This window comes from Benincasa hispida, chromosome 9 (genome assembly GCF_009727055.1).
Source record: "Benincasa hispida cultivar B227 chromosome 9, ASM972705v1, whole genome shotgun sequence".
NCBI lineage: Eukaryota > Viridiplantae > Streptophyta > Magnoliopsida > Cucurbitales > Cucurbitaceae > Benincasa > Benincasa hispida.
This window is the reverse complement of record NC_052357.1, coordinates 33,774-50,134: the sequence shown is the minus strand read 5'-3', so window position 1 is coordinate 50,134 and position 16,361 is coordinate 33,774.

The following is a 16,361-nucleotide window of genomic DNA, read 5'->3' as shown; positions in this document are numbered from 1 at the left end:
AAAAAGGTGAGATGATTCCAATGAGAGTGAAAACGGTTGGAGAATGTGCATAGATTTCAGAAAATTAAACGAGGTAACAAAAAAGGATCACTTTCCTATACCTTTCATTGATCAAATGATTGAACGACTCGTTGAGAAACCATATTTTTGTTTTCTTGAGGGTTTTTCAGGATTTTATCAAATACCAATAGAATAGAAAAATCAAGAAAAGACTATTTTTACATACACATATGGTAATATACATTTAGGAGAATTTCATTTGGACTATGCAATGCTCCAGGTACATTTCTCTAATTATGTAAAAAAGTGCATAGAAGTTTTTATAGATAATTTTACTGTGTATAGTAATCCCTCGTCACTTTCATTTGTTCTCTTATTCTTTTGTCTCCTTCCATTCTTCCTTTCTCATTCCCTTTCCTTCTTCCCCTTTTCTCTTTTAGATTTTCACAATTTTTTTTTTTTTTTTAAAAAAAGGTGCTCTCAAATGCTAACCCTCTTCCCTCCCTCATGGTCGAACTCCTTGCTCTCTCACCCTCACTTGCCACTCTGAAAAAATATTGAAAAGTGGTTTGTAACATCAACAAAAGATTATTGTTCATTATTGTAAAATTTAGAGTCAAACGATATTTTAAATATGAAATTTGATCATTCGAAAAACATTCTTGAGATTCAAACCACTCATATTTGTCGGCATTTTTTAATCTTGATATTACTTTCCTAAGTCAAGTCATTATCTCATATCTATAAGAACTTCACTATACCTTCCAAAGTCAAGTCTTCTTAATTTTGATATTATTTCCCAAGGTGAAGTCAAGTTGTCAAGTCATTCTCCGAAGTTAAAGTCAAGTTATTAATCTTTAACAAAAAAAAAATAAAAAAAAATCTCATCAACTGTAAGTTCTTTTTTATTCAAAAAAATAATAAAAATAAGTGTTTATCAAGCTAATAATTATGTGTAGTACAATTAATAAAATTTATATAACCAGGCATAATTTTAAAACAATTTACTAAAATTTATTTATTTTAAAATAAACAAATAGGATTTTTTATTATAACAAATGTGCAAGATTTTATCTAATAAATAAGAATATATTTTAAATGTAATATTATAAATATCCAAAATTTACTTACGTTACAAAAAATTCATAACATTCATACATTACCTAATCCTATAACCTCCCCCATTAATTTTTACCTTATTACATAAACTCCACCATACTCTATAAATAATGTTGAAATGTGTCTTTGTAAAGAACACCACAATTGAGTTCGATATTAGCTTTCTCTTCTCTTCTACTTTTCTCTCTTGTCTTGCTTTTATTGTTATTTTGTTCATATTGTTCTTATTTCATCACACTTATCAACATGAGTCTCTACCACCTAGAAGATTTTGCTGAGATTAGAGTTGATTCATTGGAATTAGAAGAACAATAAAAGCCTTCCATATTATTGAGGTATTTAAACCTAAATTTCAATGAAGGTGAGTACTCTATTTAAACCATATATGTGATTTATGTGTTTATGAATTGATTGTTAAGATATATTTGATATTAGATACTACATTTAATTAGATCAAATTATAAACTTGATATAAGCATTATGTGAGCATTGAAATTAAAATCTTCCGAATGAGTCTAAGTTGTGTCTTAAAGTACTTGTTAGTTTTTCGACCTTATTTCTACTTTGAGATTATAATTAATCTTTGGTTGCTTATTAAGCAATTGAGTTAAGAAATTAAAGGAGATGTGAACTTGTAGATAAGAGATTTAAACAAAACTTGTAATTTATTATGCATACCCCTCTCTAGTCTCTATCGCATGCACATAATGCATTTCGAAGTACACTGAATTCTATCCTCAGTTCAATTTGTTACCATACCAATTGTTTATATATATATATATATATAATTGCAAACGTTCTCATCGTATTTTCAATTTTTATCTTTTCATATTCAATTTGATTTTGAATAAATACTCCAAGAGGCATTTGTAGAGTCTCTATTAGGCATTTGATATCATAATAGTGCTGATGAAGTGCATATCAATATTTTATTAATGCTTTTGTTGGGGTAACATTCAACGTGTGTAATTTGTTATAGCTTTATTCCTTTGCTAGAAGGTAGATTCTTTTATTTTTTCCTTATCCTGTTTATGATATCATAGATACCGCAATCGAGGTTATAAATCATGCATGCATCATTTTTCTTTTGTGTAATGTATATAAAATCTATTATAGATTGCAAATCATGCATCTTATTTTTCTTATATTTGAAAGGTTTGTTTGAGATATTTTTCTAATTAGTTTATATCTTCTATATCTTGGAATATATTTATTATATATGAAATATTAAGTTAGGATATTTGTTTCCCTAATTGGTTTGCATATTCTTAATAAGATTGAGTTTCTTTTAAATAAAGATAAGATTCTCTCATATTAATATTAACTTTTATATATTAAAATTATCTTATGATAATATTGTCTTTTATTTTTCAAATGGGTACGGTTGGATTTAGGAAGCAAGCAACGGAAGCAAAATAGGATCATTAAGCATTCTAATTCATTAATTTTGGCTTCAAACTAAGCATGTTCATAAATTAAAACAGAGTTTCAACACTAACCTTTGAAGTACCTCTTGAATCACGATTTTTAGCTGTAATTTCCTTCTTCTTTGGATGTGAATCACCACAAGGTCTTCACCACAAGGTCTTCCCTACTATTCTCTTGGAGCCTTAGATTGAGTTGTGGGACTCATAACAAGCTTGAATAGAAAGGAATTGGAGAAGAGGTTTCTGGTTTTACAAAGTGTGAAGAACACTTTTTAATTTTGATTTCCAAAATAAAAAATTATTTCAATTAAAAATTGAAATTTTATTAATTTTACAAAATTAATTCAATAAATAAGTTTCTAATAAAATTAATAAATTAATTAAAAATTTTAATTGATTTTATTAATTTAATATCAACTATTAAATTAATGTCACCAATTCATTACCATAAATCTTTATTCATGAATTTAATATTTAAATCATAATTAAAAATTAATCGATTTTCCAATTTCGTTTAATTCCAAAATTAAACGTGTAATTATATCACTAATTCCCTTAATTCTAATTTGAACGTTTCAAATCAACTTATCACGCTACTTTAAGGCTAATCCATTTGTTAGCTAGTAGGGGGGCCTAGTGGACCTACAGATCATGAGTTCCAACGATATGAGATTAATTGATTACTGTTTACACCGAATTAACCCCCATTCATTAACTATTGAGTCACTCCACTAAATATCGTAGTTGCACTCCCCTCACTGTAGATATATTGTGTCCACTCAATATAACCATGATTAGCAAATTAACCCAGGTTGTTCGTAATAACGGCTGGGTCAAAAGGCTGTTTTACCCCTGAGATTACCTCTTGTTCTTTAAGTCCCACTGATCCTCTAATGAACAATTGGTTTGTGATCCGATCATCAAACCAAGTCCCTCTCGGGCCAATGAGAGGGTGAGGCCCCTTGTTCAAGACCCGGAGTCAGCACTTAAGGGAACAACCTCTCTACTATCCCTGAAAGCGGGTAGGAGCGAATTCCATCTTGTGCACCTTATGTCTCCAGCTATCTATCCGGTCTTACCTCTGAAATGGGAGGCTTATTGAGTCGGCGCTGTTGAGACAACCCTCACCTATGAAAATCTAAGGATAATCCCAAATAAATAAGAGTTCATAGTTAGTTCAGGATTAAGGTCAAGTTACTAGGTCATCGTTTTGAAATAGTCAGTCTTAAACAATAAATAGAGTTACAAAATAAGAATGACTTATCTCGTTGTTCGATCTTGTTCAAACTCATTGCATAAGACGTCCCCACTCCTCATGTCACTACATGTACGAATCAGGATCACTTCGTTTGTAGCACTTTACAACTCCTTGTAACAAGTACAGAGTGGGTCACATCCAATAGTGTTACCAGGATAAGGCACCCAACATTATTCAATATACTATAGGCTATTCTGACTATTTACTCGAACCTGATCCACTTTTATGTCTCCACATAAAGTTCAAGTACTCATATAATAGTCATGGATCTTTTAGTTTATTAGATTTATTTCTAAAACGAAATAGGAAATTCATATATTCAATAACAACTTATTGAATTTTTAGAATAAGTTTATTGTTTACAAAGCACGAGTTTTAGAACATAAAACTCAACATCAAATATGAGAAAAAATATGCACGATTATCTTTAATTCTAAATGGAAAGGTTTAAGCTTTAAGATATTAAAGATTATCTCTTAAAGTGAATTTATTTTAATAAGATTAATAATTCACTTAGAAATTAACTCCTAGTTAAAAGACCAATGAATTAGAAATAAAAGTTGACTAAGACAACTCTGCTTAAGGATTCTTCTGGCTAGGCTCGGGTATTTAAGATGACCGTAAAGGGACACCTCTACCTGGAAACTTAAATTATTCTCATATGGGTAAACTTTTTAAGTTTTGGAATTTAAATATAGTGATTATATGTATATATATAATTGACTGAATTCCTTTATGACAAGGTTTGAAAGTTATGCACAATAGCTAATTACTCTTCATAAAGCTAGTTTGGATTTAATACACCTGAAGTTGCTTAAATCAATTAGTACTCATTGTTTTTGTCTTGCACCTGTAGTTGCACATATTTTAAATTAATAAATGCTTATAAACTAATAAGTATATATCAAACATGTTATGCTCTTCTATTACCGGTTTGAGAAAGAAAGTTTGAAACATTGTGATGAATATTTATTTATCTAATATCTTTTGAGGTTGAATAAAACTTACAAGCAGATGTTTCTTTGAAAAATAATGAATTTTGACAAAATAGTATAATATCATTTCCTGAAGTGAATGTTCCAATAATTAATCATTGAGGTCGGTAATAAAGGAGAAGTTATTATTCTATTAAAATTACACACATATAATCTTTTGAAGAAAATTTTCATTTTCTAAATGTGATGCAAAAGAAACAATAAACTTGTACCTATTGTACAATAAGAGTCTCTTTGAAAAATTAAAATCCTTACTAATAAAAAAATTGATGTGGAAGCAAACTTTGAGAATTTATTTGAATCTCTCCAAGACATCATAACTTATCATTTTAATACGTAAATATGATATTAATTGGACGTTACAAGTTTCTTAGAAGCTCCTGATTATTGGTTTTGACCCAATTGTATGTGAGATATTTAGATTACTTTTAAATCTCATGAAGAGAATAAGAATAAATAATATTTATTTTTTGCATATAGTACATCTATGCATATTATACTTAAAAGTAGTTTTCAAAAATTCAAATTCTTGAAGTGAAAAATCAAATATGATATTAAGTCCTGTCGATTTGATTAAAGATTTTGAAAAAGAAAATAATATTTTGCCAGATGAGCAAAACTGACAATTTATATACTTTATTCTCTTGTAAATCAAAGAGAAGTTTAGTAAATTTGGAAGGTATACATTGTAATAGATATAATCTAGAAATATTGATAACAAGAATAATATATGGTATCTATATACTATATTTATTGTCTTCTATGGGAAATGCATGTAGAAAAGTTATATTTTTCCTTCTAAATTGTATTTTCACATATTTATGTAGTTGGAATATATGTAACAATGAACCTGAAGTTCATTGATCTAAACATATTCCTTTGACATGATGAGTCATTTTGGGTCAATAGTAAAAATAATTATTGAAAATATACATTGCCATCCATCGAAAAACTAAAAGATTATTTCATCTAATAAATTGTCATGGTGTCGTGTTCCCAAGAGATTAATTATCAAACGCTCACTAGCTAAAATTGAAATTGAACCGTTTCTACTTTTGGAATAGATTCATGGTTTAATGGTTTTTGTTGACACATCTAGTTGATGGTCACATAGATACTTATTATTTTGTTTTGATAATGCTAGTGAGTTTGTATTCCAAATATTTGATAATTGATTGGGATAAGTGTTGAATATCGTGTAGCTTATGTTCAAATAGTAAAACTTCTAGATCTGTATGAGATCATGTTATTTTGTATGCTCGACCAATGAGTAACCAACTTATGGCCAAAAGCCAAATATATTTTATATGCAAGATATGTTGTAAATGTTTAAATTATTCCACAACAACAATTAAGATGATGAGAAATTAAAATCTATTTTAAATTTGATTTTGCATCAGTTAGTTACTTTGAACCCTGACGGGTGGATTATTTACTATACAATTTAATTGTTATTAATGAGACAAAAGTTTCAACATTAGGAGGAGGAGTTAAGGAAAAGTTGAAAAAATAAATTAAATAAAATATTGTCTCATTTTGATCATCATACAACTCACTTTGAACTAGAAGTTCAAAAGATAATTCATTTGTAAAATATTGCAAATGAATGTTAGATGTATTTATAGAGCATTTACAGTTGCAAGAAAGTGACCAAATTATATCCCAATGCAACAAATCATTAATACTAATGAGTCTGCAATACGCATGAAGCGTGATAGACAGATGAGTTTCAAAGATAAAGATCCTTGAAAAAAAAGTAGTTAATCAATGACTCAGTTAAGAATATGGATATTCCAGAAAGAATCCTAAATATGAGTACTCATGAGAATCTTGAAGTAAAAGACGATAGTAAAGAGATCTCGATAAATTATATGTCATGACAAGAAAAAGATGGAACCATACTCAAATAAGTTGACAACATTTTTGCATACAATGTTACTCACGATATTATTTATGAAAATGAGTATTATATACTCGATATATTGAAAAAAAATGTCGCGACATAAAAATGATTGATTTATATAGAATCCAATAGAAATAAATTCATTTTCCAAATCGTGAGAACTAGTAGTTCAGACATTAGAGAATGTAAAATATATGGGATACAAGAGAGTATTTGTAAGAAATACAAATAGAATGAGTTCATAATATATAAAGCGAGACAAGTTCCACAATAATTCTTGCAAAGAACTGATATTAATTATGAGGAGACATATTATCCTATAGTGGATGCAATATCATGAGATATTTAATTTATCTAATTGTGCATGAAAAGTTTAACATGCATCTTACAGGTTTGGTTATTGTACATTTATATGAATCTCTTAATAATATATCCCTAAAGGATTAAATCAGAAACTCCTGAAGAGATTTCAAAGGCAATAGAGTTTCTTAAAAAAGAAATTGAGATGACAAATTTTGCTTTAGCTTACAAATAAAGCATAAAGCAAATGAAATTGCATTAATTTATACATAAAAGGTCTTATATGGACCGGTCACATTACCATGGTGGTTCATTCACTTAGTCTGAAAAAAAATTATATTATCTAATATCAGAAAGATAATGAAGAACTTTAGGTCCTGAAGAACCATAATTTTAAGAAATAAGTGCACTTATATCTTTTCTAGTTTATACGCTACCTTTCCAAAAAAAGATATTGGAGTAGAGTTAAACAATAGGAGATCTTTTATATCATGGCAGCTTACGAAGTTTTAATCCCAACAGTAGACCTTCATCTGAGAAACTTATGGACGTACAACACGAGGCATACGCACGCGTCTCAGAGGCTGGTACACTAGATGCGTTGGATTCTAACAACGTGTTGATGAGAGCCGTCTTAGTTTCCTGATGGAGTGACAACAAGTCATCTATGTTGAACACTGGTAAGTCTTTTAATTCTTCTATCGTTTTCGATGAACTTAGAGAAGTATCCACTTATTTTATTGTGTTGAGAGCGTGATAGGCAACAACCTCTGGCATTTTCCTCGAACAGCGGTCGTAGAAGTTTTCTGGAAGGAAATCTGTTATAACAGACAGTTCGGTGAGTCAGTCCTTGCAATCCATACTCAAATCTCTCCATTGGTTGACGTAGTCGATGATCGACTCCCCTTTCCGCTCCTTGACATTTGTCAGGTCCATCATGTTGATAGTGTGCTTGATGCTGTAGAAGTAGTTCAAGAATTCTCTTTCAAGTTGCTCCCAACTATCGATTACCTCAGGCTCTAGGTCAGTGTACCAATCAAAAGTGTTTCTTTTCATGGTTCTGACAAATTGCTTGACTAGCAGATCTTTTCTGGTTCTCGCGTTCTTGCATGTTTCAACAAAGTGAGCAATATGTTGCTTTAGGTTGCCCTTTCCATTAAATTGTTGGAACTTCGGGGGTTGGTACCCAACAGACATTCTCAAGCTGTTAATTCTCTAGGTATACAACTTGGAATACAAAAAAGAGGTCTAAGATGGGTGTCCATACGGAGTCCTAATAGAGGTCATATCTTGCAGCTGTTGGCCCGACAAAGGGGTAACAAAAGTTGATTGCTGCAATTGGTTTTCCTGCAACACGGTCTTCCCCTTGTAATTTGTTTTGACAGTAGGGATTTGGCTCAATTCAGCAACTTCTTGAGTCTGCATTTGTTTTCTTAAGGCAACGATCTCATAATCTCGCTCCTCAACAACTTTCATTAGAAAATTTATCTTTCTTTCCATTTTTCCATGACCGTCTCGGTTGTTACGTCCGCCATCAAGATAAAAATCACATCTGGTTGTGATTCCTTCTTTGACTTGCTGGAGGTAGAAGTAGAGTTGTAAAATAATGAATTTTCCTTGATGACAATCTTGCCTTTAGAAGACTCTTTCATCTGTTTTAAGATGTTATGCGCGACGATTGAACTTTACTTTTGCTCCTTCATAACTTCCTTTGAACGACGATAGGTGACAAGTCCCATGTAGGAGTCGCTTACAACAGTTACTTTAAATGTAGCTTTCTTTGATGCCATCAATTTGTTTGAATTTTGAAAGAGAGATGGGAGGTAGAGATGTCCCACTGGACGTGTCAATTTGTTCGCACGAAGTTTCTGAAGAAACTTGACTCGTGGAGTTGAACTAGTGTTGATTTGATGCAATGTGGTTCCATTTCTAGTACTTGATCATCTGATACTGTCTCAATTGAATGCATACGCTTGACTTATGGAAGCAGAGTGCGTGATGTTTTTGAAGTCAGATTCTTGGAAGAAACTTTGAGTCTTTAGGAGACTTGTATCTTCAAGGGATGTGCAACTTCAGAGTCAGAGAGTCTTTTGATTGTAGAAATTCTCTCTATGCTGTCTAGAGTGTAGAATTGTCAACCCCACAAATGAAGAGACCAATCCGTTGGACTCTAGCCTACTTTGACATTTGGGTCAAATTAAACCCATTTGTGGGTTCAACTGGACTTTAGCCTAAATTATAATATTAAATTGGGTCAAATTAATTTCACTCAATCCAATATTTGTGATGAAAACAAGTGGCATCATCGAAACTCATAAAATTATGTCTTCAACTTCAATTTGGGACACATGTCAGCTTCTAATTGTTTCCAAATTTGTGTGTCCCAAATTTGATGATTCGTAATTTCATCATTGTTTTGAGAAATGACATAACAATTTGTGATTAACACAAAATTTCTCATTCAACAATTAGTCATCTCCAATTTATGGTATTATGGTCCCAATTGTTTGCACATATATTATGAAGAAATAAACATTAGACAAATTAAGGTCTACACCTTTGTTCACCTTCTAAATCTATAAGGATGAACAGAGAAAGCAAACCGTAGACTCCTATATTTATCTGAAATTTTATTTCATCATTTTTATATTGGGTAATTTTGTATTTCTTTCACTAAAATCCACCAACTCTTAAATAAAAACAAACAAAAAAAGTTTCATTTCCTTCTTTATTTTTAAATAAAAGAAATTATTTTTTTTAAAATTTTTTTCATTTTAGGGAGAATAAAATTTTGGTGTCGTAATTTTCATATTTTCATAAGAAAAAATGAAAAATTTTCTTTTTCCATTTTTTTTTCCATTTTTAGCAGAAATAAAATTTTAAAGTTTCATTTTTGTAGGATAAAATAAAAGTTTTGTTTTTTGTTTTTTTTTTTTTGTGTGAAAAAATTATAGCTAATCAATTTCGAAACGATCTAATTATGATAAATATGTTTTGAATCAGTTATTATCAATTATTTTCTGTTATTTCTTCCTTCTAAATTTGATTTGATTTATTTTTTCTTAATCAAGAAGGGTTTGAATATTTAAATTGGAGGTTGATAATTAACACATTCTGAAGACAATACCTACATAAAAAACCCTCGCCATTTTCTCTCTCAAAATTTCTTGTTTCTCTCATTCTCCATTTTTTTTTCCTAATGATTTTTCTTTCTAAACAAATGTATTTTTCTCCCTAAAAGCACATCAACACACATTTTTTCCTCACTCATTCTCCTATAATTTTTTTTGAATGAATACTTATAATCCAATTTAAAATTTTAATAGTTGGTATAAAATTTATAACTATAAAAAGAGAAAAATATATAAAAATATATGGATGAATAAAATTAAAATATGATGCTAATAAAAGTTGTGAAATAAAATTGATATAAAAGTGGCATAATAACATATCTTAATTATTAGTTAATGGGACAATTCTTTGATAGCTTTACAAAGGTAGTGACTTTAGGAGGCGAAAAACAAAGAAAAACCAACTCTTTTTTTTTTTTTTATAATTTTTTAAATGAACCTTCTTGTGTAAAGGGAAAATAATTGTTAATTATTTACTTATTTTTATAAATATTACATTTTATCCTCTAATTTCTAATTCACATCATTATGAAAAAGAGGAAAGAATAATTAAAATAGGAGAAAATATACCTTATATTAGGAAATAATCATAAATTTATTTTATTTTATTAATTAAAGAAAATGGAAAAAAAGTCTGGTACCGCAACAAATAAGAGAAAATTTATATTATAGAATAAAATTACGAAAAGTAAAGAAATTAGAAGATTAAATAAATATTAATAATCTCTCCCTATATATTTTCTAACTCCTTTCTCTATATCTCAGTTTCCCCTAATTCTTTCGTCCATATCTCTATTTTATCTAATTTTTTTTTTCACATTTGGCATATCTTTGACAGAGAATAATAGAAAAAAATATTAGTTTTTAAAGTGAATTTTTATTCTTATTTTTTTTTAAAAAAAATAAGTTTGTTTAGTACGTTGTTAAGATTTTTTTGTTTTTTACAACACATGCACAAAATCTTTTGATTGAAAAAGTCAATTATAAATGTTTAAGACCAATCATAAATCTAAAAGGAACACCCACAAAAAATAAAATAAAATAAATCTCAAGCAAACACTAAAAGGGAATAAAATTACAAAATTATTTTATTTTATTAATTTAAGAAAATGAGAAATTGATCTATTAACATACCCTTGTACTTGACCGTACACCCAATAATTTATTCTGTCAACAACAAATAGAAGCAAATACCATAATATTAAATTAATTTAATAATTTTTCTTTACATATTCTCTAACTCCTGATTCCATATCTCAATCTTCCCTAATTATCTTATTTTTCTTTACATATTTTCTAACTCCTCATTCCATATCTCAATCTTCCCCTAATTATTTGTTCATATCTCTGTGCCTTAATTTTTCAATTTTCTTCTCCATCGTGATTCCCACTTTGTCACTATGATTGGAAGAGAATAATTATATATATAAAAAATTATTTTCATGTTGCAAAAATGGACGAGAGGACTTACAACAAATGCACAGAAAATATATAAAGGGTTCCTAGGAAATCACTGAAAATTAGTTTAAATAAAAAAAAAAACAATATTTTCCCATTCTAGGGTGTGTTGTACTCCCATGTCTTAACGTCGATTCCTCAAATCTCTCGACCTCCACTTTTATACTGATGAAAGTAGCAAAAGGGAGAATAAATATAATAAACAATTTCAATCTCAACATGTATATTTTGGGTACCATCCATAATTGAAGTCTCCTTACCATAGAGTTACAAATAGACGAAATTTGAGAAAATCATCATAAACATATGTGGTGTTGCATCAAAAACATCAAAATTCCTAAAAGAAAACAAATACAAAAATGAGTGATTATACATTGATTATTGGAAGAGATATAACCCTCTTTGTAGATTTGCACTAAAGTGTGTTTTATTGAAAATGATTTGACTTGTGATTGATCTTTTTATAGGGAGGAAGTTTTTTCTCCAAAGGTTGCAATATGAAGAGATATAAGGTTTAAAAAATTTTAGGTTAAAAATTTGTGTAAAATTAAAGGAAGAAAGATATCTTCTTATATAGTTAGGATTTTGCCATGAGGTATGAGTATCCATGTACCGTCAGTATAAGATCGAAAAGAATGCATATAAGACACATACTTACCATGGAAGAGTGTGAATGTGAGGGTAAAATGGACATTAATAAAAAAAGATAGGGGTAAAGAGGGAAAAGTGAAAGTTCTCTCCACTTAGTCCCTTTAATATAGTAGAGATATATAGATAAATGAGAAAATTAATTAATAACTATTAAAAGACAAAACTAACCCCAAACAAACAAAAAATATGAAGTAATTAAAAGGAATGGAAAATTCAAATCTTAATAACCATTTATATTTTTCAATAAATAAAAAATGTATGAAAAATACATTTTTTGGCTATAATTTTGGATTAGGTTGCATTTAGGTTTCCACCATTCGAATAATTTTACCTTGAAGTTTGTTCTTAGTAGCACTCTAAGTGCCTCCATTATCTTTTTCTTATGTTAATTATGGACATAAAACTTAATGACACCTATTCATAATTAAAAAGTAATTTTTCTAATTCTTAAATTATTAATATTGTTGTTTTCAAAACTTATTAGAGAAATATCGTTGTTTTGAAATTTATTAGAGAAATATTGTTGTTTTTGGAATTTGAGGCTAGAGGTCGAACGTTGAGAACTCGACTAATGTGGAGGTCGAACGTTGAGAACTCAACGAACAAAGAAAAACTTGGAAACAATACATAAGCCGAAACTTCAACCCTTGACAAGGGAAATCTCGCGAATCTCGCTTAGGTTGTCGAAGGTTGAAGTTTTGACACACATCCACCCTCGAGATTGCAGGTTTATTACTTTTCTTTTTCTCTCATAGAGGAAATAAAGTAATGAGATGGTATACTATATGTATCTGTTGTACTCGAGCTGCTTCTAACAACCTATGCATTTTGTTATCATTTCGAATTAGATGGAGGCTTGTGGGATTGACGTGGGGGGTGGGGATAGCTATATTTCTGGAGCGAACTCTAGGCGAATATGAAGCACATGGATATAAGTTATGCCTTGGAATGAAAAGGCAATTCCAAATTAGCTTTGTTCTACGAACAAAAAAGTAGATCCATAATCAAAAAAAGTGTTTGTGATTGCTCCAAGAAAATGAAAGCTAGTAATATCATTAATGGAAAAATAACAACAATAACAGAGAGAGCGGGATATTGAGAGAGAGCGAGGAGTGAGAAAGCGAGATCTTAGGAGAGAACGAGCGCGAAGAGCGAGAGTCTTCACTTTATTTGAACTTTCCATAGAAATAATATAAAAAAAAGAGAAAAAAGCAGCTAATATATCATACTATAATTGAATAATCATTAGAACTATAATTGAATATATTAGATTATTATGCTATAATCGAATAATCAATAGACAATAAATTGAATATATTAGATTATTATACATAATTGAATAATATTAGTCAACAAATTGAATATATTAAATTATTATTACTATTATTTAATCATTAGACAAAAAATTGAATATATTAGATTATTAATACTATAATTAATAATCATTAGACAATAAATTGAATAAATTGAATAATTAGATTATTATACTATAAATTGAAATATATGATTTATTATAATGTAAAACCTTTATTGATTACAAAAAAAAAAAATTGAATATACAATAGATTATTATATAAAATTGAATAAAACATAAATTATAATAAAAAAATTGAAATTACACAATAAAAATGAATATATATATAAAAAATATATTATTATTCAATCCCTAACTATCTGGAGTCCGTCTTAGTAACGAAGGACACTCTTCGTATGAATCTCACATCGTTGTCGAGTAGCTGGTTCTGTCCAATCCATCTCGTTTTATGATAACGTGAACTTTTCGGGTGTTAGTTTATGTTTATCTGTTGGGTGTTAGTTTCAAAATTCAAAAGTTTCAACAAAGCAATTGAAGATATCAAAGGAATAAATCGGAGCTGTCTAAGTTTTTTTTGACAACATTAGTTTAGAGCAATGGAACTTGCACATGATGGAGGATATCAGATTGGGTGGATGAACGACAAATCTACTATCAGAGTGCATAAATAGAGTCCTCAAAGGAGCTCGAATGTTGCCTATAAATGCTCTTGCTCCAGATAAAATTCTTCAAATGCGGTGAACTTATTTCGAAGAAAAGAAAGAGCGCAGAAATAAGGGATGCATTGAGCGTCAAGATAACCAGGAACCTGTTGATCCTGATCGTTTTGTATCGACTAGTCCCATTGATTCGATCATATGTTGTATGGCGAGATCATACTACTGGAGAAATATTCTTGCAAACTCGAGAGGCATGATTTATTCAGTTGGACTGGCATCTGATCACAGCAGCCTTGGTCCAGAGATGGAGGCCCGAGACGCATACATTCCATATGTTCTGTTGGAGAGTGCACTATCACTCTACAAGACATAGAAGTGTTGTTGGGGTTACCTGTTGACGGTGAGCCGGTCACCGGAGTGATGTACGATGACTAGTTAGAAGTATTGTCAACTGTACCTCGATGTGACCCCACCTGCCGACAAGATTAAAGGATCGAGGTTAAGTTTAATATGGTTAGGAACACAATTTCTTGAGCTCACAGATATGATTGCAGACGAGGAAATCGTCATAAAGATATGCGCGAGCATATATACTACAAATGATGGATGGAAGTCTGTTTTCAGATAAATCAAGTCATTTTGTTCATTTGATGTTCCTGCCACGTTAGCCAACCTCCATGATGCGGGGCGATATTCGTGGTGGGAGCATGCTTGGCATGGTTGTTTAGACAACTATGCAAAGCAACAAGACCTAAGGTTCGAGAGATAACTGGGCCTCTCATACTTTTGCAACTATGGGCTTGGGAAGCGATTTCCAACAATGGCTCCACAGCTACATCATGTTAATGACGCTTGGTTAGTTGGACGAGCCTACGGTTCTCGGTATGTTGTTTTAATAAAATTTTATTTTTATATCACTGATCTAGTTAATTTAAAATTCTAAATTATCATTTAAAATTTAGTCGAGAGACAAAATTTGTGTGACTAGGCCAGCCACACATGTAGTCAACCAGTATAGATACATGTTTGATCTGCTTCAAACCTGTACAGGTACATACACTAACCTAATTGATTTATTTTATTCCCATTTTTATTGTATTTGTCTTTAATATTCATCTATATAATATTTTGGTGTTTCAGGTATTTTGGAAGCCGTAACAAAATTATTGTACATACTTTGCCTATTTTTTGTACGAATGGTCAAAACATATGCGGACGAGTGAGTAGTGACAACCAAAGCTATATGGATAGAAATTCATTATATGTACGATATACCTATTGTTCCTCCCCAGCTCTAGACGTAGAGGACCTTGTTCGGGAAGAGGATGAGTTTGATGAGGTTGCACATAATGTGGAAGAGTTGACCTTTATGTACGCAGACGCAGGTCAAACTGATTACGTTAGTCCGATGATGATGAATGCCAGCATTTGGGTTCAGGACATTATGACTCGAGGCTGGTCCTTCGTCTTCATACGTGCATGGACATGGTGGGGTCGTGGAGAGCATAATGAATATTTATATTATGAAGCGCCTACAGAGGTACCAGAGCAACATCAAGAAGAACCCGAGCAGCCTCAAGTTCGAAGTCGATGACGACAACCAGCTCGAAATCGACGACGTTCGCCTTGTGGGACACATTAATTTTTGTAATTATTTTTATATAAATGAGATATTTAATTTACATTTTTTTTTTTAATTTTTATGAGTTATTATTTTTTTAATTTATTATTTTTAGAGTTTAAATAAAATAATAATATTTTTAGAACTTTTTTTATAAAATGAAAAATTAAAAAAAGAAGAAGAAAGGATTAGAAAGAAGAAGGTGGAATGTGTAATAATTAAAAAGGAAAATTTGTACAGTATTCTCGCTCTCTATCAAAATCTTGCTCTCACTCTTGCTCACGCTCTCGCTCTCGCTCTCTCTCAAACTCTCGCTCTCTCAAACGCTTGCCGTCTCTCATAATCTCGCTCTCGAATTTGATTGGGAAGTTTAGTGGCAAGAAGAAGGAGATTCATTAGCTCGTTATTTAATCAGACTTGTTGAGATGACAGAATCCGTTTGAAAACAACAATATTTTTCTAAAAAAACACTAGGTCGAATTTTGAACCCTCGACTTATTTAAAACAACAATATTTTTATAAAT